Source organism: Astatotilapia calliptera, chromosome 11, assembly GCF_964374335.1.
Source record: "Astatotilapia calliptera chromosome 11, fAstCal68.1, whole genome shotgun sequence".
Taxonomy (NCBI): Eukaryota; Metazoa; Chordata; class Actinopteri; order Cichliformes; family Cichlidae; genus Astatotilapia; species Astatotilapia calliptera.
The window spans coordinates 34112507-34140497 of record NC_137432.1 but is presented as its reverse complement, the minus strand read 5'-3'; the positions used below and the strand labels follow the sequence as shown (position 1 = coordinate 34140497).

General features: G+C 46.2%; 51 non-coding genes across 51 annotated transcripts; 13 read left to right on the top strand and 38 right to left on the bottom strand.

Annotated features, from left to right (window-relative positions):
- Positions 1-373: 373 nt before the first annotated feature.
- On the bottom strand, positions 374-446 carry trnav-cac (transfer RNA valine (anticodon CAC)). Its single transcript has one exon. It is a non-coding gene; the product is annotated as a tRNA-Val (tRNA).
- Positions 447-1031: 585 nt separating this feature from the next.
- trnav-aac (transfer RNA valine (anticodon AAC)) lies at positions 1032-1104 on the bottom strand. The gene has a single exon. It is a non-coding gene; the product is annotated as a tRNA-Val (tRNA).
- A 582-nt stretch (positions 1105-1686) lies between these two features.
- On the bottom strand, positions 1687-1758 carry trnad-auc (transfer RNA aspartic acid (anticodon AUC)). Its single transcript has one exon. It is a non-coding gene; the product is annotated as a tRNA-Asp (tRNA).
- A 151-nt stretch (positions 1759-1909) lies between these two features.
- trnaq-uug (transfer RNA glutamine (anticodon UUG)) lies at positions 1910-1981 on the top strand. The gene has a single exon. It is a non-coding gene; the product is annotated as a tRNA-Gln (tRNA).
- Positions 1982-2443: 462 nt separating this feature from the next.
- Positions 2444-2516, bottom strand: trnav-cac (transfer RNA valine (anticodon CAC)). Its single transcript has one exon. It is a non-coding gene; the product is annotated as a tRNA-Val (tRNA).
- A 585-nt stretch (positions 2517-3101) lies between these two features.
- Positions 3102-3174, bottom strand: trnav-aac (transfer RNA valine (anticodon AAC)). Its single transcript has one exon. It is a non-coding gene; the product is annotated as a tRNA-Val (tRNA).
- Positions 3175-3756: 582 nt separating this feature from the next.
- trnad-guc (transfer RNA aspartic acid (anticodon GUC)) lies at positions 3757-3828 on the bottom strand. Its single transcript has one exon. It is a non-coding gene; the product is annotated as a tRNA-Asp (tRNA).
- A 151-nt stretch (positions 3829-3979) lies between these two features.
- On the top strand, positions 3980-4051 carry trnaq-uug (transfer RNA glutamine (anticodon UUG)). Its single transcript has one exon. It is a non-coding gene; the product is annotated as a tRNA-Gln (tRNA).
- Positions 4052-4514: 463 nt separating this feature from the next.
- Positions 4515-4587, bottom strand: trnav-cac (transfer RNA valine (anticodon CAC)). Its single transcript has one exon. It is a non-coding gene; the product is annotated as a tRNA-Val (tRNA).
- Positions 4588-5172: 585 nt separating this feature from the next.
- trnav-aac (transfer RNA valine (anticodon AAC)) lies at positions 5173-5245 on the bottom strand. Its single transcript has one exon. It is a non-coding gene; the product is annotated as a tRNA-Val (tRNA).
- Positions 5246-5827: 582 nt separating this feature from the next.
- trnad-guc (transfer RNA aspartic acid (anticodon GUC)) lies at positions 5828-5899 on the bottom strand. Its single transcript has one exon. It is a non-coding gene; the product is annotated as a tRNA-Asp (tRNA).
- A 151-nt stretch (positions 5900-6050) lies between these two features.
- On the top strand, positions 6051-6122 carry trnaq-uug (transfer RNA glutamine (anticodon UUG)). The gene has a single exon. It is a non-coding gene; the product is annotated as a tRNA-Gln (tRNA).
- A 462-nt stretch (positions 6123-6584) lies between these two features.
- On the bottom strand, positions 6585-6657 carry trnav-cac (transfer RNA valine (anticodon CAC)). The gene has a single exon. It is a non-coding gene; the product is annotated as a tRNA-Val (tRNA).
- Positions 6658-7242: 585 nt separating this feature from the next.
- trnav-aac (transfer RNA valine (anticodon AAC)) lies at positions 7243-7315 on the bottom strand. The gene has a single exon. It is a non-coding gene; the product is annotated as a tRNA-Val (tRNA).
- Positions 7316-7897: 582 nt separating this feature from the next.
- Positions 7898-7969, bottom strand: trnad-guc (transfer RNA aspartic acid (anticodon GUC)). Its single transcript has one exon. It is a non-coding gene; the product is annotated as a tRNA-Asp (tRNA).
- Positions 7970-8120: 151 nt separating this feature from the next.
- Positions 8121-8194, top strand: trnaq-uug (transfer RNA glutamine (anticodon UUG)). The gene has a single exon. It is a non-coding gene; the product is annotated as a tRNA-Gln (tRNA).
- A 462-nt stretch (positions 8195-8656) lies between these two features.
- On the bottom strand, positions 8657-8729 carry trnav-cac (transfer RNA valine (anticodon CAC)). The gene has a single exon. It is a non-coding gene; the product is annotated as a tRNA-Val (tRNA).
- Positions 8730-9314: 585 nt separating this feature from the next.
- On the bottom strand, positions 9315-9387 carry trnav-aac (transfer RNA valine (anticodon AAC)). The gene has a single exon. It is a non-coding gene; the product is annotated as a tRNA-Val (tRNA).
- Positions 9388-9969: 582 nt separating this feature from the next.
- trnad-guc (transfer RNA aspartic acid (anticodon GUC)) lies at positions 9970-10041 on the bottom strand. Its single transcript has one exon. It is a non-coding gene; the product is annotated as a tRNA-Asp (tRNA).
- Positions 10042-10192: 151 nt separating this feature from the next.
- trnaq-uug (transfer RNA glutamine (anticodon UUG)) lies at positions 10193-10264 on the top strand. Its single transcript has one exon. It is a non-coding gene; the product is annotated as a tRNA-Gln (tRNA).
- A 462-nt stretch (positions 10265-10726) lies between these two features.
- Positions 10727-10799, bottom strand: trnav-cac (transfer RNA valine (anticodon CAC)). The gene has a single exon. It is a non-coding gene; the product is annotated as a tRNA-Val (tRNA).
- Positions 10800-11384: 585 nt separating this feature from the next.
- trnav-aac (transfer RNA valine (anticodon AAC)) lies at positions 11385-11457 on the bottom strand. The gene has a single exon. It is a non-coding gene; the product is annotated as a tRNA-Val (tRNA).
- Positions 11458-12039: 582 nt separating this feature from the next.
- Positions 12040-12111, bottom strand: trnad-guc (transfer RNA aspartic acid (anticodon GUC)). The gene has a single exon. It is a non-coding gene; the product is annotated as a tRNA-Asp (tRNA).
- Positions 12112-12262: 151 nt separating this feature from the next.
- Positions 12263-12334, top strand: trnaq-uug (transfer RNA glutamine (anticodon UUG)). Its single transcript has one exon. It is a non-coding gene; the product is annotated as a tRNA-Gln (tRNA).
- A 1111-nt stretch (positions 12335-13445) lies between these two features.
- On the bottom strand, positions 13446-13518 carry trnav-aac (transfer RNA valine (anticodon AAC)). The gene has a single exon. It is a non-coding gene; the product is annotated as a tRNA-Val (tRNA).
- A 582-nt stretch (positions 13519-14100) lies between these two features.
- trnad-guc (transfer RNA aspartic acid (anticodon GUC)) lies at positions 14101-14172 on the bottom strand. Its single transcript has one exon. It is a non-coding gene; the product is annotated as a tRNA-Asp (tRNA).
- A 151-nt stretch (positions 14173-14323) lies between these two features.
- On the top strand, positions 14324-14395 carry trnaq-uug (transfer RNA glutamine (anticodon UUG)). Its single transcript has one exon. It is a non-coding gene; the product is annotated as a tRNA-Gln (tRNA).
- Positions 14396-15041: 646 nt separating this feature from the next.
- On the bottom strand, positions 15042-15114 carry trnav-cac (transfer RNA valine (anticodon CAC)). The gene has a single exon. It is a non-coding gene; the product is annotated as a tRNA-Val (tRNA).
- A 585-nt stretch (positions 15115-15699) lies between these two features.
- trnav-aac (transfer RNA valine (anticodon AAC)) lies at positions 15700-15772 on the bottom strand. The gene has a single exon. It is a non-coding gene; the product is annotated as a tRNA-Val (tRNA).
- Positions 15773-16354: 582 nt separating this feature from the next.
- On the bottom strand, positions 16355-16426 carry trnad-guc (transfer RNA aspartic acid (anticodon GUC)). Its single transcript has one exon. It is a non-coding gene; the product is annotated as a tRNA-Asp (tRNA).
- Positions 16427-16577: 151 nt separating this feature from the next.
- On the top strand, positions 16578-16649 carry trnaq-uug (transfer RNA glutamine (anticodon UUG)). Its single transcript has one exon. It is a non-coding gene; the product is annotated as a tRNA-Gln (tRNA).
- A 462-nt stretch (positions 16650-17111) lies between these two features.
- On the bottom strand, positions 17112-17184 carry trnav-cac (transfer RNA valine (anticodon CAC)). Its single transcript has one exon. It is a non-coding gene; the product is annotated as a tRNA-Val (tRNA).
- A 584-nt stretch (positions 17185-17768) lies between these two features.
- trnav-aac (transfer RNA valine (anticodon AAC)) lies at positions 17769-17841 on the bottom strand. Its single transcript has one exon. It is a non-coding gene; the product is annotated as a tRNA-Val (tRNA).
- Positions 17842-18423: 582 nt separating this feature from the next.
- On the bottom strand, positions 18424-18495 carry trnad-guc (transfer RNA aspartic acid (anticodon GUC)). Its single transcript has one exon. It is a non-coding gene; the product is annotated as a tRNA-Asp (tRNA).
- Positions 18496-18646: 151 nt separating this feature from the next.
- trnaq-uug (transfer RNA glutamine (anticodon UUG)) lies at positions 18647-18718 on the top strand. The gene has a single exon. It is a non-coding gene; the product is annotated as a tRNA-Gln (tRNA).
- Positions 18719-19370: 652 nt separating this feature from the next.
- Positions 19371-19443, bottom strand: trnav-cac (transfer RNA valine (anticodon CAC)). Its single transcript has one exon. It is a non-coding gene; the product is annotated as a tRNA-Val (tRNA).
- Positions 19444-20028: 585 nt separating this feature from the next.
- Positions 20029-20101, bottom strand: trnav-aac (transfer RNA valine (anticodon AAC)). The gene has a single exon. It is a non-coding gene; the product is annotated as a tRNA-Val (tRNA).
- Positions 20102-20683: 582 nt separating this feature from the next.
- Positions 20684-20755, bottom strand: trnad-guc (transfer RNA aspartic acid (anticodon GUC)). The gene has a single exon. It is a non-coding gene; the product is annotated as a tRNA-Asp (tRNA).
- Positions 20756-20906: 151 nt separating this feature from the next.
- trnaq-uug (transfer RNA glutamine (anticodon UUG)) lies at positions 20907-20978 on the top strand. The gene has a single exon. It is a non-coding gene; the product is annotated as a tRNA-Gln (tRNA).
- Positions 20979-21440: 462 nt separating this feature from the next.
- Positions 21441-21513, bottom strand: trnav-cac (transfer RNA valine (anticodon CAC)). Its single transcript has one exon. It is a non-coding gene; the product is annotated as a tRNA-Val (tRNA).
- Positions 21514-22098: 585 nt separating this feature from the next.
- On the bottom strand, positions 22099-22171 carry trnav-aac (transfer RNA valine (anticodon AAC)). The gene has a single exon. It is a non-coding gene; the product is annotated as a tRNA-Val (tRNA).
- Positions 22172-22976: 805 nt separating this feature from the next.
- Positions 22977-23048, top strand: trnaq-uug (transfer RNA glutamine (anticodon UUG)). The gene has a single exon. It is a non-coding gene; the product is annotated as a tRNA-Gln (tRNA).
- A 462-nt stretch (positions 23049-23510) lies between these two features.
- Positions 23511-23583, bottom strand: trnav-cac (transfer RNA valine (anticodon CAC)). Its single transcript has one exon. It is a non-coding gene; the product is annotated as a tRNA-Val (tRNA).
- Positions 23584-24168: 585 nt separating this feature from the next.
- Positions 24169-24241, bottom strand: trnav-aac (transfer RNA valine (anticodon AAC)). Its single transcript has one exon. It is a non-coding gene; the product is annotated as a tRNA-Val (tRNA).
- Positions 24242-24823: 582 nt separating this feature from the next.
- trnad-guc (transfer RNA aspartic acid (anticodon GUC)) lies at positions 24824-24895 on the bottom strand. Its single transcript has one exon. It is a non-coding gene; the product is annotated as a tRNA-Asp (tRNA).
- A 151-nt stretch (positions 24896-25046) lies between these two features.
- On the top strand, positions 25047-25120 carry trnaq-uug (transfer RNA glutamine (anticodon UUG)). Its single transcript has one exon. It is a non-coding gene; the product is annotated as a tRNA-Gln (tRNA).
- Positions 25121-25582: 462 nt separating this feature from the next.
- trnav-cac (transfer RNA valine (anticodon CAC)) lies at positions 25583-25655 on the bottom strand. Its single transcript has one exon. It is a non-coding gene; the product is annotated as a tRNA-Val (tRNA).
- Positions 25656-26240: 585 nt separating this feature from the next.
- On the bottom strand, positions 26241-26313 carry trnav-aac (transfer RNA valine (anticodon AAC)). Its single transcript has one exon. It is a non-coding gene; the product is annotated as a tRNA-Val (tRNA).
- Positions 26314-26895: 582 nt separating this feature from the next.
- Positions 26896-26967, bottom strand: trnad-guc (transfer RNA aspartic acid (anticodon GUC)). Its single transcript has one exon. It is a non-coding gene; the product is annotated as a tRNA-Asp (tRNA).
- A 151-nt stretch (positions 26968-27118) lies between these two features.
- trnaq-uug (transfer RNA glutamine (anticodon UUG)) lies at positions 27119-27190 on the top strand. The gene has a single exon. It is a non-coding gene; the product is annotated as a tRNA-Gln (tRNA).
- Positions 27191-27652: 462 nt separating this feature from the next.
- trnav-cac (transfer RNA valine (anticodon CAC)) lies at positions 27653-27725 on the bottom strand. Its single transcript has one exon. It is a non-coding gene; the product is annotated as a tRNA-Val (tRNA).
- Positions 27726-27991: the final 266 nt, after the last annotated feature.

Here is a 27991-nt window from a genome sequence, read left to right as displayed (position 1 = left end):
TCCACTCCTCTTCTGTTGGCTGATCCCATCTGCGCGTGGTCTTCATGCCGCACCAAACCTCGCTCATTCTCTTGTACTGCACTTTCCACTTCAGCGTCCTGCTGTATCTTTCATTGGCCTCCGTGACTCAAGGCAACAATTCCGCTTGTACTCTTCTCACTTCTAACTCTGTTGCCACCACTGAAGGCTCTGAGCTTCTGGTTGACAAGCTTTTTGATGTCCTTTGCTTGGCTAGCACACAACCTATAGAAGACAAAACTAGGAGTCTTATTTCTCAATAGGGACGCAAGTAAAACAGAGAAAATGCTGGACAAGCAGAGTTGTCTAAACAGTGAACATCAATTCCCTTGTGACCAAAGAAGCAAAACACCCATGTTTCCGCCCGGTTTCGGACCGGGGACCTTTCGCGTGTGAGGCGAATGTGATAACCACTACACTACGGAAACGGTGAGTGATGGCTTGCTTGGCTTTGGAATGTGTCTCAATCAGTAATCTGGCCAATCTGACAAATCTGATGGCAGGTTACTATCATGCCCTTGAACAGAAGGAACCATGGAGAAGAGACAGACGCTCGCTAGCAAGGAATCTGAACTATAGTCTCGATGTTAGGCTCACTTAAAAACTTTTGACATTTAGGAGTTCTCTGAAGCAAGCGCAGCTCGACATATGCTGCCCTAAGAAGCCCAGAACTGTTATCTAAAGAGGCCATGCGGTTGATCACGTTGTGCATTGGCTGAAAATAGGCCCAAGTCCTGGGCAGGCCAGCTAGAGACACTCATTTCCAAGAGCTTAGTCTGTGCCTGCATCTTCAGTAAATATGGTGACTGGAGACATGTTGGTTTGTGTGAAATTTCCTGAAATTTGGGCTATAGACAACTTTTTACAACATGAGCATCCAAAGGTTACAAGCGTCAGAGGCCTGTACAAGATTTGAGTACTTTCACTCCTCTTTGTGCCAAACAGCAGTACAACCCCATAAGATAAAGTAATGCCTGCAGGCAGACACTTTTGTATCGGGAAACAAAGACACATGTTTCCGCCTGGTTTCGGACCAGGGACCTTTCACGTGTTAGGCGAACGTGATAACCACTACACTACGGAAACGGAGCGTGCATGCCCTCTCGTCATTAGAGGGGCAATTCGATGCCTTCTTAAATTTGAGGACTTTTATGACAGATCATGTAGGACTAGTGAGAAGCGGGGAACTCCCATTTGTGTCATTTTTCAAGCATTCCCCCATTTATGGTTATATTGACAATCCAAATTGTGATCTCGAGATAGCATCTCTTCAAATGGGAGCTGATCTTCTTGTTGACAAGCTCTTTGATGTTCTTTGTCAGGCTAGCACACAACCTACAGAAGACAAACACACGAGACTTATTTGTTAATAGGGACGCAAGTAAAGCAGAGAAAACGCTGGACAAGCAGAGTTCTCTTGGACAAGCTTCTCTTCTCATGGGAGCTCTTGCCTAGAAGACATTTTTGACTTATGAGTGCACAGGTGGAATTGATGTTTTTTCAAACCCATTATAGGACTAGATTGTTAGATCGACTAGGATGTGGTGGAGAAATTCCACAGGGTCTTTTTGAATGATGGACTCTGTGCAAAAAAAATGCACGTAGCGTGCGATTAACGGGTGTGTGGTCATTCCAGGTAAAAGGAAGAGCAGAGAAGGAGACTGCTCACTCCCCGTCGGGGAATCGAACCCCGGTCTTCCGCGTGATAGGCGGAGATACTGTCCACTATACTAACGAGGACCTGCAAGCCTCTGTCGGCGTCATGTCAACGTGGGATTCGCAGCAGGTATGACACGCAAACTCTCGTCGGCCATGTAAAAAACCCCATCACTTTACCAGGAACTACAGTTTTATGGGTGTTTGACAGAGAACTTTTTTCTGCTTTCAGCAGGGTTCCATGGTGTAACGGTTAGCACTCTGGACTTTGAATCCAGTGATCTGAGTTCAAGTCTCAGTGGATCCTCATTTGGCTTTCTAGCCCTTTGCTCCGCATTAGCACAAGCTAGCATGAGAGTTTAATGACTTAAAGAACAAGTTAGTGGCCCAGTCAATTCCACTCCTCTTCTGTTGGCTGATCCCATCTGCGCGTGGTCTTCATGCCGCACCAAACCTCGCTCATGCTCTTGTACTGCACTTTCCACTTCAGCGTCCTGCTGTATCTTTCATTGGCCTCCGTGACTCAAGGCAACAATTCCGCTTGTACTCTTCTCACTTCTAACTCTGTTGCCACCACTGAAGGCTCTGAGCTTCTGGTTGACAAGCTTTTTGATGTCCTTTGCTTGGCTAGCACACAACCTATAGAAGACAAAACTAGGAGTCTTATTTCTCAATAGGGACGCAAGTAAAACAGAGAAAATGCTGGACAAGCAGAGTTGTCTAAACAGTGAACATCAATTCCCTTGTGACCAAAGAAGCAAAACACCCATGTTTCCGCCCGGTTTCGGACCGGGGACCTTTCGCGTGTGAGGCGAATGTGATAACCACTACACTACGGAAACGGTGAGTGATGGCTTGCTTGGCTTTGGAATGTGTCTCAATCAGTAATCTGGCCAATCTGACAAATCTGATGGCAGGTTACTATCATGCCCTTGAACAGAAGGAACCATGGAGAAGAGACAGACGCTCGCTAGCAAGGAATCTGAACTATAGTCTCGATGTTAGGCTCACTTAAAAACTTTTGACATTTAGGAGTTCTCTGAAGCAAGCGCAGCTCGACATATGCTGCCCTAAGAAGCCCAGAACTGTTATCTAAAGAGGCCATGCGGTTGATCACGTTGTGCATTGGCTGAAAATAGGCCCAAGTCCTGGGCAGGCCAGCTAGAGACACTCATTTCCAAGAGCTTAGTCTGTGCCTGCATCTTCAGTAAATATGGTGACTGGAGACATGTTGGTTTGTGTGAAATTTCCTGAAATTTGGGCTATAGACAACTCTTTACAACATGAGCATCCAAAGGTTACAAGCGTCAGAGCCCTGTACAAGATTTGAGTACTTTCACTCCTCTTTGTGCCAAACAGCAGTACAACCCCATAAGATAAAGTAATGCCTGCAGGCAGACACTTTTGTATCGGGAAACAAAGACACATGTTTCCGCCTGGTTTCGGACCAGGGACCTTTCGCGTGTTAGGCGAACGTGATAACCACTACACTACGGAAACGGAGCGTGCATGCCCTCTCGTCATTAGAGGGGCAATTCGATGCCTTCTTAAATTTGAGGACTTTTATGACAGATCATGTAGGACTAGTGAGAAGCGGGGAACTCCCATTTGTGTCATTTTTCAAGCATTCCCCCATTTATGGTTATATTGACAATCCAAATTGTGATCTCGAGATAGCATCTCTTCAAATGGGAGCTGATCTTCTTGTTGACAAGCTCTTTGATGTTCTTTGTCAGGCTAGCACACAACCTACAGAAGACAAACACACGAGACTTATTTGTTAATAGGGACGCAAGTAAAGCAGAGAAAACGCTGGACAAGCAGAGTTCTCTTGGACAAGCTTCTCTTCTCATGGGAGCTCTTGCCTAGAAGACATTTTTGACTTATGAGTGCACAGGTGGAATTGATGTTTTTTCAAACCCATTATAGGACTAGATTGTTAGATCGACTAGGATGTGGTGGAGAAATTCCACAGGGTCTTTTTGAATGATGGACTCTGTGCAAAAAAAATGCACGTAGCGTGCGATTAACGGGTGTGTGGTCATTCCAGGTAAAAGGAAGAGCAGAGAAGGAGACTGCTCACTCCCCGTCGGGGAATCGAACCCCGGTCTTCCGCGTGACAGGCGGAGATACTGTCCACTATACTAACGAGGACCTGCAAGCCTCTGTCGGCGTCATGTCAAGGTGGGATTCGCAGCAGGTATGACACGCAAACTCTCGTCGGCCATGTAAAAAACCCCATCACTTTACCAGGAACTACAGTTTTATGGGTGTTTGACAGAGAACTTTTTTCTGCTTTCAGCAGGGTTCCATGGTGTAACGGTTAGCACTCTGGACTTTGAATCCAGTGATCTGAGTTCAAGTCTCAGTGGATCCTCATTTGGCTTTCTAGCCCTTTGCTCCGCATTAGCACAAGCTAGCATGAGAGTTTAATGACTTAAAGAACAAATTAGTGGCCCAGTCAATTCCACTCCTCTTCTGTTGGCTGATCCCATCTGCGCGTGGTCTTCATGCCGCACCAAACCTCGCTCATGCTCTTGTACTGCACTTTCCACTTCAGCGTCCTGCTGTATCTTTCATGTGGCCACCGTGACTCAAGGCAACAATTCCCCTTGTACTCTTCTCACTTCTAACTCTGTTGCCACCACTGAAGGCTCTGAGCTTCTGGTTGACAAGCTTTTTGATGTCCTTTGCTTGGCTAGCACACAACCTATAGAAGACAAAACTAGGAGTCTTATTTCTCAATAGGGACGCAAGTAAAACAGAGAAAATGCTGGACAAGCAGAGTTGTCTAAACAGTGAACATCAATTCCCTTGTGACCAAAGAAGCAAAACACCCATGTTTCCGCCCGGTTTCGGACCGGGGACCTTTCGCGTGTGAGGCGAATGTGATAACCACTACACTACGGAAACGGTGAGTGATGGCTTGCTTGGCTTTGGAATGTGTCTCAATCAGTAATCTGGCCAATCTGACAAATCTGATGGCAGGTTACTATCATGCCCTTGAACAGAAGGAACCATGGAGAAGAGACAGACACTCGCTAGCAAGGAATCTGTACTATAGTCTTGATGTTAGGCTCACTTAAAAACTTTTGACATTTAGGAGTTCTCTGAAGCAAGCGCAGCTCGACATATGCTGCCCTAAGAAGCCCAGAACTGTTATCTAAAGAGGCCATGCGGTTGATCACGTTGTGCATTGGCTGAAAATAGGCCCAAGTCCTGGGCAGGCCAGCTAGAGACACTCATTTCCAAGAGCTTAGTCTGTGCCTGCATCTTCAGTAAATATGGTGACTGGAGACATGTTGGTTTGTGTGAAATTTCCTGAAATTTGGGCTATAGACAACTCTTTACAACATGAGCATCCAAAGGTTACAAGCGTCAGAGCCCTGTACAAGATTTGAGTACTTTCACTCCTCTTTGTGCCAAACAGCAGTACAACCCCATAAGATAAAGTAATGCCTGCAGGCAGACACTTTTGTATGGGGAAACAAAGAAGCATGTTTCCGCCTGGTTTCGGACCAGGGACCTTTCGCGTGTTAGGCGAACGTGATAACCACTACACTACGGAAACGGAGCGTGCATGCCCTCTCGTCATTAGAGGGGCAATTCGATGCCTTCTTAAATTTGAGGACTTTTATGACAGATCATGTAGGACTAGTGAGAAGCGGGGAACTCCCATTTGTGTCATTTTTCAAGCATTCCCCCATTTATGGTTATATTGACAATCGAAATTGTGATCTCGAGATAGCATCTCTTCAAATGGGAGCTGATCTTCTTGTTGACAAGCTCTTTGATGTTCTTTGTCAGGCTAGCACACAACCTACAGAAGACAAACACACGAGACTTATTTGTTAATAGGGACGCAAGTAAAGCAGAGAAAACGCTGGACAAGCAGAGTTCTCTTGGACAAGCTTCTCTTCTCATGGGAGCTCTTGCCTAGAAGACATTTTTGACTTATGAGTGCACAGGTGGAATTGATGTTTTTTCAAACCCATTATAGGACTAGATTGTTAGATCGACTAGGATGTGGTGGAGAAATTCCACAGGGTCTTTTTGAATGATGGACTCTGTGCAAAAAAAATGCACGTAGCGTGCGATTAACGGGTGTGTGGTCATTCCAGGTAAAAGGCAGAGCAGAGAAGGAGACTGCTCACTCCCCGTCGGGGAATCGAACCCCGGTCTTCCGCGTGACAGGCGGAGATACTGTCCACTATACTAACGAGGACCTGCAAACCTCTGTTGGCGTCATGTCAAGGTGGGATTCGCAGCAGGTATGACACGCAAACTCTCGTCGGCCATGTAAAAAACCCCATCACTTTACCAGGAACTACAGTTTTATGGGTGTTTGACAGAGAACTTTTTTCTGCTTTCAGCAGGGTTCCATGGTTTAACGGTTAGCACTCTGGACTTTGAATCCAGTGATCTGAGTTCAAGTCTCAGTGGAGCCTCATTTGGCTTTCTAGCCCTTTGCTCCGCATTAGCACAAGCTAGCATGAGAGTTTAATGACTTAAAGAACAAGTTAGTGGCCCAGTCAATTCCACTCCTCTTCTGTTGGCTGATCCCATCTGCGCGTGGTCTTCATGCCGCACCAAACCTCGCTCATCCTCTTGTACTGCACTTTCCACTTCAGCGTCCTGCTGTATCTTTCATTGGCCACCGTGACTCAAGGCAACAATTCCCCTTGTACTCTTCTCACTTCTAACTCTGTTGCCACCACTGAAGGCTCTGAGCTTCTGGTTGACAAGCTTTTTGATGTCCTTTGCTTGGCTAGCACACAACCTATAGACGACAAAACTAGGAGTCTTATTTCTCAATAGGGACGCAAGTAAAACAGAGAAAATGCTGGACAAGCAGAGTTGTCTAAACAGTGAACATCAATTCCCTTGTGACCAAAGAAGCAAAACACCCATGTTTCCGCCCGGTTTCGGACCAGGGACCTTTCGCGTGTGAGGCGAATGTGATAACCACTACACTACGGAAACTGTGAGTGATGGCTTGCTTGCCTTTGGAATGTGTCTCAATCAGTAATCTGGCCAATCTGACAAATCTGATGGCAGGTTACTATCATGCCCTTGAACAGAAGGAACCATGGAGAAGAGACAGACGCTCGCTAGCAAGGAATCTGAACTATAGTCTCGATGTTAGGCTCACTTAAAAACTTTTGACATTTAGGAGTTCTCTGAAGCAAGCGCAGCTCGACATATGCTGCCCTAAGAAGCCCAGAACTGTTATCTAAAGAGGCCATGCGGTTGATCACGTTGTGCATTGGCTGAAAATAGGCCCAAGTCCTGGGCAGGCCAGCTAGAGACACTCATTTCCAAGAGCTTAGTCTGTGCCTGCATCTTCAGTAAATATGGTGACTGGAGACATGTTGGTTTGTGTGAAATTTCCTGAAATTTGGGCTATAGACAACTTTTTACAACATGAGCATCCAAAGGTTACAAGCGTCAGAGCCCTGTACAAGATTTGAGTACTTTCACTCCTCTTTGTGCCAAACAGCAGTACAACCCCATAAGATAAAGTAATGCCTGCAGGCAGACACTTTTGTATCGGGAAACAAAGACACATGTTTCTGCCTGGTTTCGGACCAGGGACCTTTCGCGTGTTAGGCGAACGTGATAACCACTACACTACGGAAACGGAGCGTGCATGCCCTCTCGTCATTAGAGGGGCAATTCGATGCCTTCTTAAATTTGAGGACTTTTATGACAGATCATGTAGGACTAGTGAGAAGCGGGGAACTCCCATTTGTGTCATTTTTCAAGCATTCCCCCATTTATGGTTATATTGACAATCCAAATTGTGATCTCGAGATAGCATCTCTTCAAATGGGAGCTGATCTTCTTGTTGACAAGCTCTTTGATGTTCTTTGTCAGGCTAGCACACAACCTACAGAAGACAAACACACGAGACTTATTTGTTAATAGGGACGCAAGTAAAGCAGAGAAAACGCTGGACAAGCAGAGTTCTCTTGGACAAGCTTCTCTTCTCATGGGAGCTCTTGCCTAGAAGACATTTTTGACTTATGAGTGCACAGGTGGAATTGATGTTTTTTCAAACCCATTATAGGACTAGATTGTTAGATCGACTAGGATGTGGTGGAGAAATTCCACAGGGTCTTTTTGAATGATGGACTCTGTGCAAAAAAAATGCACGTAGCGTGCGATTAACGGGTGTGTGGTCATTCCAGGTAAAAGGAAGAGCAGAGAAGGAGACTGCTCACTCCCCGTCGGGGAATCGAACCCCGGTCTTCCGCGTGACAGGCGGAGATACTGTCCACTATACTAACGAGGACCTGCAAGCCTCTGTCGGCGTCATGTCAAGGTGGGATTCGCAGCAGGTATGACACGCAAACTCTCGTCGGCCATGTAAAAAACCCCATCACTTTACCAGGAACTACAGTTTTATGGGTGTTTGACAGAGAACTTTTTTCTGCTTTCAGCAGGGTTCCATGGTGTAACGGTTAGCACTCTGGACTTTGAAAATCCAGTGATCTGAGTTCAAGTCTCAGTGGAGCCTCATTTGGCTTTCTAGCCCTTTGCTCCGCATTAGCACAAGCTAGCATGAGAGTTTAATGACTTAAAGAACAAGTTAGTGGCCCAGTCAATTCCACTCCTCTTCTGTTGGCTGATCCCATCTACGCGTGGTCTTCATTCCGCACCAAACCTCGCTCATGCTCTTGTACTGCACTTTCCACTTCAGCGTCCTGCTGTATCTTTCATTGGCCTCCGTGACTCAAGGCAACAATTCCCCTTGTACTCTTCTCACTTCTAACTCTGTTGCCACCACTGAAGGCTCTGAGCTTCTGGTTGACAAGCTTTTTGATGTCCTTTGCTTGGCTAGCACACAACCTATAGAAGACAAAACTAGGAGTCTTATTTCTCAATAGGGACGCAAGTAAAACAGAGAAAATGCTGGACAAGCAGAGTTGTCTAAACAGTGAACATCAATTCCCTTGTGACCAAAGAAGCAAAACACCCATGTTTCCGCCCGGTTTCGGACCGGGGACCTTTCGCGTGTGAGGCGAATGTGATAACCACTACACTACGGAAACGGTGAGTGATGGCTTGCTTGGCTTTGGAATGTGTCTCAATCAGTAATCTGGCCAATCTGACAAATCTGATGGCAGGTTACTGTCATGCCCTTGAACAGAAGGAACCATGGAGAAGAGACAGACGCTCGCTAGCAAGGAATCTGAACTATAGTCTCGATGTTAGGCTCACTTAAAAACTTTTGACATTTAGGAGTTCTCTGAAGCAAGCGCAGCTCGACATATGCTGCCCTAAGAAGCCCAGAACTGTTATCTAAAGAGGCCATGCGGTTGATCACGTTGTGCATTGGCTGAAAATAGGCCCAAGTCCTGGGCAGGCCAGCTAGAGACACTCATTTCCAAGAGCTTAGTCTGTGCCTGCATCTTCAGTAAATATGGTGACTGGAGACATGTTGGTTTGTGTGAAATTTCCTGAAATTTGGGCTATAGACAACTTTTTACAACATGAGCATCCAAAGGTTACAAGCGTCAGAGCCCTGTACAAGATTTGAGTACTTTCACTCCTCTTTGTGCCAAACAGCAGTACAACCCCATAAGATAAAGCAATGCCTGCAGGCAGACACTTTTGTATGGGGAAACAAAGAAGCATGTTTCCGCCTGGTTTCGGACCAGGGACCTTTCGCGTGTTAGGCGAACGTGATAACCACTACACTACGGAAACGGAGCGTGCATGCCCTCTCGTCATTAGAGGGGCAATTCGATGCCTTCTTAAATTTGAGGACTTTTATGACAGATCATGTAGGACTAGTGAGAAGCGGGGAACTCCCATTTGTGTCATTTTTCAAGCATTCCCCCATTTATGGTTATATTGACAATCGAAATTGTGATCTCGAGATAGCATCTCTTCAAATGGGAGCTGATCTTCTTGTTGACAAGCTCTTTGATGTTCTTTGTCAGGCTAGCACACAACCTACAGAAGACAAACACACGAGACTTATTTGTTAATAGGGACGCAAGTAAAGCAGAGAAAACGCTGGACAAGCAGAGTTCTCTTGGACAAGCTTCTCTTCTCATGGGAGCTCTTGCCTAGAAGACATTTTTGACTTATGAGTGCACAGGTGGAATTGATGTTTTTTCAAACCCATTATAGGACTAGATTGTTAGATCGACTAGGATGTGGTGGAGAAATTCCACAGGGTCTTTTTGAATGATGGACTCTGTGCAAAAAAAATGCACGTAGCGTGCGATTAACGGGTGTGTGGTCATTCCAGGTAAAAGGCAGAGCAGAGAAGGAGACTGCTCACTCCCCGTCGGGGAATCGAACCCCGGTCTTCCGCGTGACAGGCGGAGATACTGTCCACTATACTAACGAGGACCTGCAAACCTCTGTTGGCGTCATGTCAAGGTGGGATTCGCAGCAGGTATGACACGCAAACTCTCGTCGGCCATGTAAAAAACCCCATCACTTTACCAGGAACTACAGTTTTATGGGTGTTTGACAGAGAACTTTTTTCTGCTTTCAGCAGGGTTCCATGGTTTAACGGTTAGCACTCTGGACTTTGAATCCAGTGATCTGAGTTCAAGTCTCAGTGGAGCCTCATTTGGCTTTCTAGCCCTTTGCTCCGCATTAGCACAAGCTAGCATGAGAGTTTAATGACTTAAAGAACAAGTTAGTGGCCCAGTCAATTCCACTCCTCTTCTGTTGGCTGATCCCATCTGCGCGTGGTCTTCATGCCGCACCAAACCTCGCTCATCCTCTTGTACTGCACTTTCCACTTCAGCGTCCTGCTGTATCTTTCATTGGCCACCGTGACTCAAGGCAACAATTCCCCTTGTACTCTTCTCACTTCTAACTCTGTTGCCACCACTGAAGGCTCTGAGCTTCTGGTTGACAAGCTTTTTGATGTCCTTTGCTTGGCTAGCACACAACCTATAGAAGACAAAACTAGGAGTCTTATTTCTCAATAGGGACGCAAGTAAAACAGAGAAAATGCTGGACAAGCAGAGTTGTCTAAACAGTGAACATCAATTCCCTTGTGACCAAAGAAGCAAAACACCCATGTTTCCGCCCGGTTTCGGACCGGGGACCTTTCGCGTGTGAGGCGAATGTGATAACCACTACACTACGGAAACGGTGAGTGATGGCTTGCTTGGCTTTGGAATGTGTCTCAATCAGTAATCTGGCCAATCTGACAAATCTGATGGCAGGTTACTGTCATGCCCTTGAACAGAAGGAACCATGGAGAAGAGACAGACGCTCGCTAGCAAGGAATCTGAACTATAGTCTCGATGTTAGGCTCACTTAAAAACTTTTGACATTTAGGAGTTCTCTGAAGCAAGCGCAGCTCGACATATGCTGCCCTAAGAAGCCCAGAACTGTTATCTAAAGAGGCCATGCGGTTGATCACGTTGTGCATTGGCTGAAAATAGGCCCAAGTCCTGGGCAGGCCAGCTAGAGACACTCATTTCCAAGAGCTTAGTCTGTGCCTGCATCTTCAGTAAATATGGTGACTGGAGACATGTTGGTTTGTGTGAAATTTCCTGAAATTTGGGCTATAGACAACTTTTTACAACATGAGCATCCAAAGGTTACAAGCGTCAGAGCCCTGTACAAGATTTGAGTACTTTCACTCCTCTTTGTGCCAAACAGCAGTACAACCCCATAAGATAAAGCAATGCCTGCAGGCAGACACTTTTGTATCGGGAAACAAAGAAGCATGTTTCCGCCTGGTTTCGGACCAGGGACCTTTCGCGTGTTAGGCGAACGTGATAACCACTACACTACGGAAACGGAGCGTGCATGCCCTCTCGTCATTAGAGGGGCAATTCGATGCCTTCTTAAATTTGAGGACTTTTATGACAGATCATGTAGGACTAGTGAGAAGCGGGGAACTCCCATTTGTGTCATTTTTCAAGCATTCCCCCATTTATGGTTATATTGACAATCGAAATTGTGATCTCGAGATAGCATCTCTTCAAATGGGAGCTGATCTTCTTGTTGACAAGCTCTTTGATGTTCTTTGTCAGGCTAGCACACAACCTACAGAAGACAAACACACGAGACTTATTTGTTAATAGGGACGCAAGTAAAGCAGAGAAAACGCTGGACAAGCAGAGTTCTCTTGGACAAGCTTCTCTTCTCATGGGAGCTCTTGCCTAGAAGACATTTTTGACTTATGAGTGCACAGGTGGAATTGATGTTTTTTCAAACCCATTATAGGACTAGATTGTTAGATCGACTAGGATGTGGTGGAGAAATTCCACAGGGTCTTTTTGAATGATGGACTCTGTGCAAAAAAAATGCACGTAGCGTGCGATTAACGGGTGTGTGGTCATTCCAGGTAAAAGGAAGAGCAGAGAAGGAGACTGCTCACTCCCCGTCGGGGAATCGAACCCCGGTCTTCCGCGTGACAGGCGGAGATACTGTCCACTATACTAACGAGGACCTGCAAGCCTCTGTCGGCGTCATGTCAAGGTGGGATTCGCAGCAGGTATGACACGCAAACTCTCGTCGGCCATGTAAAAAACCCCATCACTTTACCAGGAACTACAGTTTTATGGGTGTTTGACAGAGAACTTTTTTCTGCTTTCAGCAGGGTTCCATGGTGTAACGGTTAGCACTCTGGACTTTGAATCCAGTGATCTGAGTTCAAGTCTCAGTGGATCCTCATTTGGCTTTCTAGCCCTTTGCTCCGCATTAGCACAAGCTAGCATGAGAGTTTAATGACTTAAAGAACAAGTTAGTGGCCCAGTCAATTCCACTCCTCTTCTGTTGGCTGATCCCATCTGCGCGTGGTCTTCATGCCGCACCAAACCTCGCTCATGCTCTTGTACTGCACTTTCCACTTCAGCGTCCTGCTGTATCTTTCATTGGCCACCGTGACTCAAGGGAACAATTCCGCTTGTACTCTTCTCACTTCTAACTCTGTTGCCACCACTGAAGGCTCTGAGCTTCTGGTTGACAAGCTTTTTGATGTCCTTTGCTTGGCTAGCACACAACCTATAGAAGACAAAACTAGGAGTCTTATTTCTCAATAGGGACGCAAGTAAAACAGAGAAAATGCTGGACAAGCAGAGTTGTCTAAACAGTGAACATCAATTCCCTTGTGACCAAAGAAGCAAAACACCCATGTTTCCGCCCGGTTTCGGAACACGGACCTTTCGCGTGTGAGGCGAATGTGATAACCACTACACTACGGAAACGGTGAGTGATGGCTTGCTTGCCTTTGGAATGTGTCTCAATCAGTAATCTGGCCAATCTGATGGCAGGTTACTATCATGCCCTTGAACAGAAGGAACCATGGAGAAGAGACAGACGCTCGCTAGCAAGGAATCTGAACTATAGTCTCGATGTTAGGCTCACTTAAAAACTTTTGACATTTAGGAGTTCTCTGAAGCAAGCGCAGCTCGACATATGCTGCCCTAAGAAGCCCAGAACTGTTATCTAAAGAGGCCATGCGGTTGATCACGTTGTGCATTGGCTGAAAATAGGCCCAAGTCCTGGGCAGGCCAGCTAGAGACACTCATTTCCAAGAGCTTAGTCTGTGCCTGCATCTTCAGTAAATATGGTGACTGGAGACATGTTGGTTTGTGTGAAATTTCCTGAAATTTGGGCTATAGACAACTTTTTACAACATGAGCATCCAAAGGTTACAAGCGTCAGAGCCCTGTACAAGATTTGAGTACTTTCACTCCTCTTTGTGCCAAACAGCAGTACAACCCCATAAGATAAAGCAATGCCTGCAGGCAGACACTTTTGTATCGGGAAACAAAGAAGCATGTTTCCGCCTGGTTTCGGACCAGGGACCTTTCGCGTGTTAGGCGAACGTGATAACCACTACACTACGGAAACGGAGCGTGCATGCCCTCTCGTCATTAGAGGGGCAATTCGATGCCTTCTTAAATTTGAGGACTTTTATGACAGATCATGTAGGACTAGTGAGAAGCGGGGAACTCCCATTTGTGTCATTTTTCAAGCATTCCCCCATTTATGGTTATATTGACAATCCAAATTGTGACCTCGAGATAGCATCTCTTCAAATGGGAGCTGATCTTCTTGTTGACAAGCTCTTTGATGTTCTTTGTCAGGCTAGCACACAACCTACAGAAGACAAACACACGAGACTTATTTGTTAATAGGGACGCAAGTAAAGCAGAGAAAACGCTGGACAAGCAGAGTTCTCTTGGACAAGCTTCTCTTCTCATGGGAGCTCTTGCCTAGAAGACATTTTTGACTTATGAGTGCACAGGTGGAATTGATGTTTTTTCAAACCCATTATAGGACTAGATTGTTAGATCGACTAGGATGTGGTGGAGAAATTCCACAGGGTCTTTTTGAATGATGGACTCTGTGCAAAAAAAATGCACGTAGCGTGCGATTAACGGGTGTGTGGTCATTCCAGGTAAAAGGCAGAGCAGAGTAGGAGACTGCTCACTCCCCGTCGGGGAATCGAACCCCGGTCTTCCGCGTGACAGGCGGAGATACTGTCCACTATACTAACGAGGACCTGCAAACCTCTGTCGGCATCATGTCAAGGTGGGATTCGCAGCAGGTATGACACGCAAACTCTCGTCGGCCATGTAAAAAACCCCATCACTTTACCAGGAACTACAGTTTTATGGGTGTTTGACAGAGAACTTTTTTCTGCTTTCAGCAGGGTTCCATGGTGTAACGGTTAGCACTCTGGACTTTGAATCCAGTGATCTGAGTTCAAGTCTCAGTGGAGCCTCATTTGGCTTTCTAGCCCTTTGCTCCGCATTAGCACAAGCTAGCATGAGAGTTTAATGACTTAAAGAACAAGTTAGTGGCCCAGTCAATTCCACTCCTCTTCTGTTGGCTGATCCCATCTGCGCGTGGTCTTCATGCCGCACCAAACCTCGCTCATCCTCTTGTACTGCACTTTCCACTTCAGCGTCCTGCTGTATCTTTCATTGGCCACCGTGACTCAAGGGAACAATTCCGCTTGTACTCTTCTAACTCTGTTGCCACCACTGAAGGCTCTGAGCTTCTGGTTGACAAGCTTTTTGATGTCCTTTGGCGCCAGTGTCCGGCAGCCTCGCCTCTGTCAGTGCGCCCCAGGGTGGCTGTGGCTACAATGTAGCTTGCCATCACCAGTGTGTGAATGTGTGCGTGAATGGGTGGATGACTGGATATGTGAAGCGCTTTGGGGTCCTTAGGGACTAGTAAAGCGCTACATAAATACAGGCCATTTACCATTTACCATTTTGCTTGGCTAGCACACAACCTATAGAAGACAAAACTAGGAGTCTTATTTCTCAATAGGGACGCAAGTAAAACAGAGAAAATGCTGGACAAGCAGAGTTGTCTAAACAGTGAACATCAATTCCCTTGTGACCAAAGAAGCAAAACACCCATGTTTCCGCCCGGTTTCGGACCGGGGACCTATCGCGTGTGAGGTGAATGTGATAACCACTACACTACGGAAACGGTGAGTGACGGCTTGCTTGGCTTTGGAATGTGTCTCAATCAGTAATCTGGCCAATCTGACAAATCTGATGGCAGGTTACTATCATGCCCTTGAACAGAAGGAACCATGGAGAAGAGACAGACGCTCGCTAGCAAGGAATCTGAACTATAGTCTCGATGTTAGGCTCACTTAAAAACTTTTGACATTTAGGAGTTCTCTGAAGCAAGCGCAGCTCGACATATGCTGCCCTAAGAAGCCCAGAACTGTTATCTAAAGAGGCCATGCGGTTGATCACGTTGTGCATTGGCTGAAAATAGGCCCAAGTCCTGGGCAGGCCAGCTAGAGACACTCATTTCCAAGAGCTTAGTCTGTGCCTGCATCTTCAGTAAATATGGTGACTGGAGACATGTTGGTTTGTGTGAAATTTCCTGAAATTTGGGCTATAGACAACTTTTTACAACATGAGCATCCAAAGGTTACAAGCGTCAGAGCCCTGTACAAGATTTGAGTACTTTCACTCCTCTTTGTGCCAAACAGCAGTACAACCCCATAAGATAAAGCAATGCCTGCAGGCAGACACTTTTGTATCGGGAAACAAAGAAGCATGTTTCCGCCTGGTTTCGGACCAGGGACCTTTCGCGTGTTAGGCGAACGTGATAACCACTACACTACGGAAACGGAGCGTGCATGCCCTCTCGTCATTAGAGGGGCAATTCGATGCCTTCTTAAATTTGAGGACTTTTATGACAGATCATGTAGGACTAGTGAGAAGCGGGGAACTCCCATTTGTGTCATTTTTCAAGCATTCCCCCATTTATGGTTATATTGACAATCCAAATTGTGATCTCGAGATAGCATTTCTTCAAATGGGAGCTGATCTTCTTGTTGACAAGCTCTTTGATGTTCTTTGTCAGGCTAGCACACAACCTACAGAAGACAAACACACGAGACTTATTTGTTAATAGGGACGCAAGTAAAGCAGAGAAAACGCTGGACAAGCAGAGTTCTCTTGGACAAGCTTCTCTTCTCATGGGAGCTCTTGCCTAGAAGACATTTTTGACTTATGAGTGCACAGGTGGAATTGATGTTTTTTCAAACCCATTATAGGACTAGATTGTTAGATCGACTAGGATGTGGTGGAGAAATTCCACAGGGTCTTTTTGAATGATGGACTCTGTGCAAAAAAAATGCACGTAGCGTGCGATTAACGGGTGTGTGGTCATTCCAGGTAAAAGGCAGAGCAGAGAAGGAGACTGCTCACTCCCCGTCGGGGAATCGAACCCCGGTCTTCCGCGTGACAGGCGGAGATACTGTCCACTATACTAACGAGGACCTGCAAGCCTCTGTCGGCATCATGTCAAGGTGGGATTCGCAGCAGGTATGACACGCAAACTCTCGTCGGCCATGTAAAAAACCCCATCACTTTACCAGGAACTACAGTTTTATGGGTGTTTGACAGAGAACTTTTTTCTGCTTTCAGCAGGGTTCCATGGTGTAACGGTTAGCACTCTGGACTTTGAATCCAGTGATCTGAGTTCAAGTCTCAGTGGAGCCTCATTTGGCTTTCTAGCCCTTTGCTCCGCATTAGCACAAGCTAGCATGAGAGTTTAATGACTTAAAGAACAAGTTAGTGGCCCAGTCAATTCCACTCCTCTTCTGTTGGCTGATCCCATCTGCGCGTGGTCTTCATGCCGCACCAAACCTCGCTCATCCTCTTGTACTGCACTTTCCACTTCAGCGTCCTGCTGTATCTTTCATTGGCCACCGTGACTCAAGGCAACAATTCCCCTTGTACTCTTCTCACTTCTAACTCTGTTGCCACCACTGAAGGCTCTGAGCTTCTGGTTGACAAGCTTTTTGATGTCCTTTGCTTGGCTAGCACACAACCTATAGACGACAAAACTAGGAGTCTTATTTCTCAATAGGGACGCAAGTAAAACAGAGAAAATGCTGGACAAGCAGAGTTGTCTAAACAGTGAACATCAATTCCCTTGTGACCAAAGAAGCAAAACACCCATGTTTCCGCCCGGTTTCGGACCACGGACCTTTCGCGTGTGAGGCGAATGTGATAACCACTACACTACGGAAACTGTGAGTGACGGCTTGCTTGCCTTTGGAATGTGTCTCAATCAGTAATCTGGCCAATCTGACAAATCTGATGGCAGGTTACTATCATGCCCTTGAACAGAAGGAACCATGGAGAAGAGACAGACGCTCGCTAGCAAGGAATCTGAACTATAGTCTCGATGTTAGGCTCACTTAAAAACTTTTGACATTTAGGAGTTCTCTGAAGCAAGCGCAGCTCGACATATGCTGCCCTAAGAAGCCCAGAACTGTTATCTAAAGAGGCCATGCGGTTGATCACGTTGTGCATTGGCTGAAAATAGGCCCAAGTCCTGGGCAGGCCAGCTAGAGACACTCATTTCCAAGAGCTTAGTCTGTGCCTGCATCTTCAGTAAATATGGTGACTGGAGACATGTTGGTTTGTGTGAAATTTCCTGAAATTTGGGCTATAGACAACTTTTTACAACATGAGCATCCAAAGGTTACAAGCGTCAGAGCCCTGTACAAGATTTGAGTACTTTCACTCCTCTTTGTGCCAAACAGCAGTACAACCCCATAAGATAAAGCAATGCCTGCAGGCAGACACTTTTGTATGGGGAAACAATAAGCATGTTTCCGCCTGGTTTCGGACCAGGGACCTTTCGCGTGTTAGGCGAACGTGATAACCACTACACTACGGAAACGGAGCGTGCATGCCCTCTCGTCATTAGAGGGGCAATTCGATGCCTTCTTAAATTTGAGGACTTTTATGACAGATCATGTAGGACTAGTGAGAAGCGGGGAACTCCCATTTGTGTCATTTTTCAAGCATTCCCCCATTTATGGTTATATTGACAATCCAAATTGTGATCTCGAGATAGCATCTCTTCAAATGGGAGCTGATCTTCTTGTTGACAAGCTCTTTGATGTTCTTTGTCAGGCTAGCACACAACCTACAGAAGACAAACACACGAGACTTATTTGTTAATAGGGACGCAAGTAAAGCAGAGAAAACGCTGGACAAGCAGAGTTCTCTTGGACAAGCTTCTCTTCTCATGGGAGCTCTTGCCTAGAAGACATTTTTGACTTATGAGTGCACAGGTGGAATTGATGTGTTTTCAAACCCATTATAGGACTAGATTGTTAGATCGACTAGGATCTGGTGGAGAAATTCCACAGGGTCTTTTTGAATGATTGTCTCTGTGCAAAAAAAATGCACGTAGCGTGCGATTAACGGGTGTGTGGTCATTCCAGGTTAAAGGCAGAGCAGAGAAGGAGACTGCTCACTCCCCGTCGGGGAATCGAACCCCGGTCTTCCGCGTGACAGGCGGAGATACTGTCCACTATACTAACGAGGACCTGCAAGCCTCTGTCGGCATCATGTCAAGGTGGGATTCGCAGCAGGTATGACACGCAAACTCTCGTCGGCCATGTAAAAAACCCCATCACTTTACCAGGAACTACAGTTTTATGGGTGTTTGACAGAGAACTTTTTTCTGCTTTCAGCAGGGTTCCATGGTGTAACGGTTAGCACTCTGGACTTTGAATCCAGTGATCTGAGTTCAAGTCTCAGTGGAGCCTCATTTGGCTTTCTAGCCCTTTGCTCCGCATTAGCACAAGCTAGCATGAGAGTTTAATGACTTAAAGACAAGTTAGTGGCCCAGTCAATTCCACTCCTCTTCTGTTGGCTGATCCCATCTGCGTGTGGTCTTCATGCCGCACCAAACCTCGCTCATGCTCTTGTACTGCACTTTCCACTTCAGCGTCCTGCTGTATCTTTCATTGGCCACCGTGACTCAAGGCAACAATTCCCCTTGTACTCTTCTCACTTCTAACTCTGTTGCCACCACTGAAGGCTCTGAGCTTCTGGTTGACAAGCTTTTTGATGTCCTTTGGCGCCAGTGTCCGGCAGCCTCGCCTCTGTCAGTGCACCCCAGGGTGGCTGTGGCTACAATGTAGCTTGCCATCACCAGTGTGTGAATGTGTGCGTGAATGGGTGGATGACTGGATATGTGAAGCGCTTTGGGGTCCTTAGGGACTAGTAAAGCGCTACATAAATACAGGCCATTTACCATTTACCATTTTGCTTGGCTAGCACACAACCTATAGAAGACAAAACTAGGAGTCTTATTTCTCAATAGGGACGCAAGTAAAACAGAGAAAATGCTGGACAAGCAGAGTTGTCTAAACAGTGAACATCAATTCCCTTGTGACCAAAGAAGCAAAACACCCATGTTTCCGCCCGGTTTCGGACCGGGGACCTTTCGCGTGTGAGGCGAATGTGATAACCACTACACTACGGAAACGGTGAGTGACGGCTTGCTTGGCTTTGGAATGTGTCTCAATCAGTAATCTGGCCAATCTGACAAATCTGATGGCAGGTTACTATCATGCCCTTGAACAGAAGGAACCATGGAGAAGAGACAGACGCTCGCTAGCAAGGAATCTGAACTATAGTCTCGATGTTAGGCTCACTTAAAAACTTTTGACATTTAGGAGTTCTCTGAAGCAAGCGCAGCTCGACATATGCTGCCCTAAGAAGCCCAGAACTGTTATCTAAAGAGGCCATGCGGTTGATCACGTTGTGCATTGGCTGAAAATAGGCCCAAGTCCTGGGCAGGCCAGCTAGAGACACTCATTTCCAAGAGCTTAGTCTGTGCCTGCATCTTCAGTAAATATGGTGACTGGAGACATGTTGGTTTGTGTGAAATTTCCTGAAATTTGGGCTATAGACAACTTTTTACAACATGAGCATCCAAAGGTTACAAGCGTCAGAGCCCTGTACAAGATTTGAGTACTTTCACTCCTCTTTGTGTCAAACAGCAGTACAACCCCATAAGATAAAGCAATGCCTGCAGGCAGACACTTTTGTATGGGGAAACAAAGAAGCATGTTTCCGCCTGGTTTCGGACCAGGGACCTTTCGCGTGTTAGGCGAACGTGATAACCACTACACTACGGAAACGGAGCGTGCATGCCCTCTCGTCATTAGAGGGGCAATTCGATGCCTTCTTAAATTTGAGGACTTTTATGACAGATCATGTAGGACTAGTGAGAAGCGGGGAACTCCCATTTGTGTCATTTTTCAAGCATTCCCCCATTTATGGTTATATTGACAATCCAAATTGTGATCTCGAGATAGCATTTCTTCAAATGGGAGCTGATCTTCTTGTTGACAAGCTCTTTGATGTTCTTTGTCAGGCTAGCACACAACCTACAGAAGACAAACACACGAGACTTATTTGTTAATAGGGACGCAAGTAAAGCAGAGAAAACGCTGGACAAGCAGAGTTCTCTTGGACAAGCTTCTCTTCTCATGGGAGCTCTTGCCTAGAAGACATTTTTGACTTATGAGTGCACAGGTGGAATTGATGTTTTTTCAAACCCATTATAGGACTAGATTGTTAGATCGACTAGGATGTGGTGGAGAAATTCCACAGGGTCTTTTTGAATGATGGACTCTGTGCAAAAAAAATGCACGTAGCGTGCGATTAACGGGTGTGTGGTCATTCCAGGTAAAAGGCAGAGCAGAGAAGGAGATTGCTCACTCCCCGTCGGGGAATCGAACCCCGGTCTTCCGCGTGACAGGCGGAGATACTGTCCACTATACTAACGAGGACCTGCAAACCTCTGTCGGCGTCATGTCAAGGTGGGATTCGCAGCAGGTATGACACGCAAACTCTCGTCGGCCATGTAAAAAACCCCATCACTTTACCAGGAACTACAGTTTTATGGGTGTTTGACAGAGAACTTTTTTCTGCTTTCAGCAGGGTTCCATGGTGTAACGGTTAGCACTCTGGACTTTGAATCCAGTGATCTGAGTTCAAGTCTCAGTGGAGCCTCATTTGGCTTTCTAGCCCTTTGCTCCGCATTAGCACAAGCTAGCATGAGAGTTTAATGACTTAAAGAACAAGTTAGTGGCCCAGTCAATTCCACTCCTCTTCTGTTGGCTGATCCCATCTGCGCGTGGTCTTCATGCCGCACCAAACCTCGCTCATCCTCTTGTACTGCACTTTCCACTTCAGCGTCCTGCTGTATCTTTCATTGGCCACCGTGACTCAAGGCAACAATTCCCCTTGTACTCTTCTCACTTCTAACTCTGTTGCCACCACTGAAGGCTCTGAGCTTCTGGTTGACAAGCTTTTTGATGTCCTTTGCTTGGCTAGCACACAACCTATAGACGACAAAACTAGGAGTCTTATTTCTCAATAGGGACGCAAGTAAAACAGAGAAAATGCTGGACAAGCAGAGTTGTCTAAACAGTGAACATCAATTCCCTTGTGACCAAAGAAGCAAAACACCCATGTTTCCGCCCGGTTTCGGACCACGGACCTTTCGCGTGTGAGGCGAATGTGATAACCACTACACTACGGAAACTGTGAGTGATGGCTTGCTTGCCTTTGGAATGTGTCTCAATCAGTAATCTGGCCAATCTGACAAATCTGATGGCAGGTTACTATCATGCCCTTGAACAGAAGGAACCATGGAGAAGAGACAGACGCTCGCTAGCAAGGAATCTGAACTATAGTCTCGATGTTAGGCTCACTTAAAAACTTTTGACATTTAGGAGTTCTCTGAAGCAAGCGCAGCTCGACATATGCTGCCCTAAGAAGCCCAGAACTGTTATCTAAAGAGGCCATGCGGTTGATCACGTTGTGCATTGGCTGAAAATAGGCCCAAGTCCTGGGCAGGCCAGCTAGAGACACTCATTTCCAAGAGCTTAGTCTGTGCCTGCATCTTCAGTAAATATGGTGACTGGAGACATGTTGGTTTGTGTGAAATTTCCTGAAATTTGGGCTATAGACAACTTTTTACAACATGAGCATCCAAAGGTTACAAGCGTCAGAGCCCTGTACAAGATTTGAGTACTTTCACTCCTCTTTGTGCCAAACAGCAGTACAACCCCATAAGATAAAGCAATGCCTGCAGGCAGACACTTTTGTATCGGGAAACAAAGAAGCATGTTTCCGCCTGGTTTCGGACCAGGGACCTTTCGCGTGTTAGGCGAACGTGATAACCACTACACTACGGAAACGGAGCGTGCATGCCCTCTCGTCATTAGAGGGGCAATTCGATGCCTTCTTAAATTTGAGGACTTTTATGACAGATCATGTAGGACTAGTGAGAAGCGGGGAACTCCCATTTGTGTCATTTTTCAAGCATTCCCCCATTTATGGTTATATTGACAATCCAAATTGTGATCTCGAGATAGCATCTCTTCAAATGGGAGCTGATCTTCTTGTTGACAAGCTCTTTGATGTTCTTTGTCAGGCTAGCACACAACCTACAGAAGACAAACACACGAGACTTATTTGTTAATAGGGACGCAAGTAAAGCAGAGAAAACGCTGGACAAGCAGAGTTCTCTTGGACAAGCTTCTCTTCTCATGGGAGCTCTTGCCTAGAAGACATTTTTGACTTATGAGTGCACAGGTGGAATTGATGTTTTTTCAAACCCATTATAGGACTAGATTGTTAGATCGACTAGGATCTGGTGGAGAAATTCCACAGGGTCTTTTTGAATGATGGACTCTGTGCAAAAAAAATGCACGTAGCGTGCGATTAACGGGTGTGTGGTCATTCCAGGTAAAAGGAAGAGCAGAGAAGGAGACTGCTCACTCCCCGTCGGGGAATCGAACCCCGGTCTTCCGCGTGACAGGCGGAGATACTGTGCACTATACTAACGAGGACCTTCAAACCTCTGTCGGCGTCATGTCAAGGTGGGATTCGCAGCAGGTATGACACGCAAACTCTCGTCGGCCATGTAAAAAACCCCATCACTTTACCAGGAACTACAGTTTTATGGTTGTTTGACAGAGAACTTTTTTCTGCTTTCAGCAGGGTTCCATGGTGTAACGGTTAGCACTCTGGACTTTGACTCCAGTGATCTGAGTTCAAGTCTCAGTGGAGCCTCATTTGGCTTTCTAGCCCTTTGCTCCGCATTAGCACAAGCTAGCATGAGAGTTTAATGACTTAAAGAAAAACTTAGTGGCCCAGTCAATTCCACTCCTCTTCTGTTGGCTGATCCCATCTGCGCGTGGTCTTCATGCCGCACCAAACCTCGCTCTTGCTCTTGTACTGCACTTTCCACTTCAGCGTCCTGCTGTATCTTTCATTGGCTACCGTCACTCAAGGCAACAATTCCCCTTGTACTCTTCTCACTTCTAACTCTGTTGCCACCACTGAAGGCTCAGAGCTTCTGGTTGACAAGCTTTTTGATGTCCTTTGCTTGGCTAGCACACAACCTATAGAAGACAAAACTAGGAGTCTTATTTCTCAATAGGGACGCAAGTAAAACAGAGAAAATGCTGGACAAGCAGAGTTGTCTAAACAGTGAACATCAATTCCCTTGTGACCAAAGAAGCAAAACACCCATGTTTCCGCCCGGTTTCGGACCACGGACCTTTCGCGTGTGAGGCGAATGTGATAACCACTACACTACGGAAACGGTGAGTGATGGCTTGCTTGGCTTTGGAATGTGTCTCAATCAGTAATCTGGCCAATCTGACAAATCTGATGGCAGGTTACTATCATGCCCTTGAACAGAAGGAACCATGGAGAAGAGACAGACGCTCGCTAGCAAGGAATCTGTACTATAGTCTCGATGTTAGTCTCACTTAAAAACTTTTGACATTTAGGAGTTCTCTGAAGCAAGCGCAGCTCGACATATGCTGCCCTAAGAAGCCCAGAACTGTTATCTAAAGAGGCCATGCGGTTGATCACGTTGTGCATTGGCTGAAAATAGGCCCAAGTCCTGGGCAGGCCAGCTAGAGACACTCATTTCCAAGAGCTTAGTCTGTGCCTGCATCTTCAGTAAATATGGTGACTGGAGACATGTTGGTTTGTGTGAAATTTCCTGAAATTTGGGCTATAGACAACTTTTTACAAAATGAGCATCCAAAGGTTACAAGCGTCAGAGCCCTGTACAAGATTTGAGTACTTTCACTCCTCTTTGTGCCAAACAGCAGTACAACCCCATAAGATAAAGCAATGCCTGCAGGCAGACACTTTTGTATGGGGAAACAAAGAAGCATGTTTCCGCCTGGTTTCGGACCAGGGACCTTTCGCGTGTTAGGCGAACGTGATAACCACTACACTACGGAAACGGAGCGTGCATGCCCTCTCGTCATTAGAGGGGCAATTCGATGCCTTCTTAAATTTGAGGACTTTTATGACAGATCATGTAGGACTAGTGAGAAGCGGGGAACTCCCATTTGTGTCATTTTTCAAGCATTCCCCCATTTATGGTTATATTGACAATCCAAATTGTGATCTCGAGATAGCATCTCTTCAAATGGGAGCTGATCTTCTTGTTGACAAGCTCTTTGATGTTCTTTGTCAGGCTAGCACACAACCTACAGAAGACAAACACACGAGACTTATTTGTTAATAGGGACGCAAGTAAAGCAGAGAAAACGCTGGACAAGCAGAGTTCTCTTGGACAAGCTTCTCTTCTCATGGGAGCTCTTGCCTAGAAGACATTTTTGACTTATGAGTGCACAGGTGGAATTGATGTTTTTTCAAACCCATTATAGGACTAGATTGTTAGATCGACTAGGATGTGGTGGAGAAATTCCACAGGGTCTTTTTGAATGATGGACTCTGTGCAAAAAAAATGCACGTAGCGTGCGATTAACGGGTGTGTGGTCATTCCAGGTAAAAGGAAGAGCAGAGAAGGAGACTGCTCACTCCCCGTCGGGGAATCGAACCCCGGTCTTCCGCGTGACAGGCGGAGATACTGTCCACTATACTAACGAGGACCTGCAAACCTCTGTCGGCATCATGTCAAGGTGGGATTCGCAGCAGGTATGACACGCAAACTCTCGTCGGCCATGTAAAAAACCCCATCACTTTACCAGGAACTACAGTTTTATGGGTGTTTGACAGAGAACTTTTTTCTGCTTTCAGCAGGGTTCCATGGTGTAACGGTTAGCACTCTGGACTTTGAAAATCCAGTGATCTGAGTTCAAGTCTCAGTGGAGCCTCATTTGGCTTTCTAGCCCTTTGCTCCGCATTAGCACAAGCTAGCATGAGAGTTTAATGACTTAAAGAACAAGTTAGTGGCCCAGTCAATTCCACTCCTCTTCCGTTGGCTGATCCCATCTGCGCGTGGTCTTCATGCCGCACCAAACCTCGCTCATCCTCTTGTACTGCACTTTCCACTTCAGCGTCCTGCTGTATCTTTCATTGGCCACCGTGACTCAAGGCAACAATTCCCCTTGTACTCTTCTCACTTCTAACTCTGTTGCCACCACTGAAGGCTCTGAGCTTCTGGTTGACAAGCTTTTTGATGTCCTTTGCTTGGCTAGCACACAACCTATAGACGACAAAACTAGGAGTCTTATTTCTCAATAGGGACGCAAGTAAAACAGAGAAAATGCTGGACAAGCAGAGTTGTCTAAACAGTGAACATCAATTCCCTTGTGACCAAAGAAGCAAAACACCCATGTTTCCGCCCGGTTTCGGACCGGGGACCTTTCGCGTGTGAGGCGAATGTGATAACCACTACACTACGGAAACTGTGAGTGATGGCTTGCTTGGCTTTGGAATGTGTCTCAATCAGTAATCTGGCCAATCTGACAAATCTGATGGCAGGTTACTATCATGCCCTTGAACAGAAGGAACCATGGAGAAGAGACAGACGCTCGCTAGCAAGGAATCTGAACTATAGTCTCGATGTTAGGCTCACTTAAAAACTTTTGACATTTAGGAGTTCTCTGAAGCAAGCGCAGCTCGACATATGCTGCCCTAAGAAGCCCAGAACTGTTATCTAAAGAGGCCATGCGGTTGATCACGTTGTGCATTGGCTGAAAATAGGCCCAAGTCCTGGGCAGGCCAGCTAGAGACACTCATTTCCAAGAGCTTAGTCTGTGCCTGCATCTTCAGTAAATATGGTGACTGGAGACATGTTGGTTTGTGTGAAATTTCCTGAAATTTGGGCTATAGACAACTTTTTACAACATGAGCATCCAAAGGTTACAAGCGTCAGAGCCCTGTACAAGATTTGAGTACTTTCACTCCTCTTTGTGCCAAACAGCAGTACAACCCCATAAGATAAAGTAATGCCTGCAGGCAGACACTTTTGTATCGGGAAACAAAGACACATGTTTCCGCCTGGTTTCGGACCAGGGACCGTTCGCGTGTTAGGCGAACGTGATAACCACTACACTACGGAAACGGAGCGTGCATGCCCTCTCGTCATTAGAGGGGCAATTCGATGCCTTCTTAAATTTGAGGACTTTTATGACAGATCATGTAGGACTAGTGAGAAGCGGGGAACTCCCATTTGTGTCATTTTTCAAGCATTCCCCCATTTATGGTTATATTGACAATCCAAATTGTGATCTCGAGATAGCATCTCTTCAAATGGGAGCTGATCTTCTTGTTGACAAGCTCTTTGATGTTCTTTGTCAGGCTAGCACACAACCTACAGAAGACAAACACACGAGACTTATTTGTTAATAGGGACGCAAGTAAAGCAGAGAAAACGCTGGACAAGCAGAGTTCTCTTGGACAAGCTTCTCTTCTCATGGGAGCTCTTGCCTAGAAGACATTTTTGACTTATGAGTGCACAGGTGGAATTGATGTTTTTTCAAACCCATTATAGGACTAGATTGTTAGATCGACTAGGATGTGGTGGAGAAATTCCACAGGGTCTTTTTGAATGATGGACTCTGTGCAAAAAAAATGCACGTAGCGTGCGATTAACGGGTGTGTGGTCATTCCAGGTAAAAGGAAGAGCAGAGAAGGAGACTGCTCACTCCCCGTCGGGGAATCGAACCCCGGTCTTCCGCGTGACAGGCGGAGATACTGTCCACTATACTAACGAGGACCTGCAAACCTCTGTCGGCATCATGTCAAGGTGGGATTCGCAGCAGGTATGACACGCAAACTCTCGTTGGCCATGTAAAAAACCCCATCACTTTACCAGGAACTACAGTTTTATGGGTGTTTGACAGAGAACTTTTTTCTGCTTTCAGCAGGGTTCCATGGTGTAACGGTTAGCACTCTGGACTTTGAATCCAGTGATCTGAGTTCAAGTCTCAGTGGAGCCTCATTTGGCTGTCTAGCCCTTTGCTCCGCATTAGCACAAGCTAGCATGAGAGTTTAATGACTTAAAGAACAAGTTAGTGGCCCAGTCAATTCCACTCCTCTTCTGTTGGCTGATCCCATCTGCGCGTGGTCTTCATGCCGCACCAAACCTCGCTCATCCTCTTGTACTGCACTTTCCACTTCAGCGTCCTGCTGTATCTTTCATTGGCCACCGTGACTCAAGGGAACAATTCCGCTTGTACTCTTCTCACTTCTAACTCTGTTGCCACCACTGAAGGCTCTGAGCTTCTGGTTGACAAGCTTTTTGATGTCCTTTGCTTGGCTAGCACACAACCTATAGAAGACAAAACTAGGAGTCTTATTTCTCAATAGGGACGCAAGTAAAACAGAGAAAATGCTGGACAAGCAGAGTTGTCTAAACAGTGAACATCAATTCCCTTGTGACCAAAGAAGCAAAACACCCATGTTTCCGCCCGGTTTCGGACCACGGACCTTTCGCGTGTGAGGCGAATGTGATAACCACTACACTACGGAAACGGTGAGTGACGGCTTGCTTGGCTTTGGAATGTGTCTCAATCAGTAATCTGGCCAATCTGACAAATCTGATGGCAGGTTACTATCATGCCCTTGAACAGAAGGAACCATGGAGAAGAGACAGACGCTCGCTAGCAAGGAATCTGAACTATAGTCTCGATGTTAGGCTCACTTAAAAACTTTTGACATTTAGGAGTTCTCTGAAGCAAGCGCAGCTCGACATATGCTGCCCTAAGAAGCCCAGAACTGTTATCTAAAGAGGCCATGCG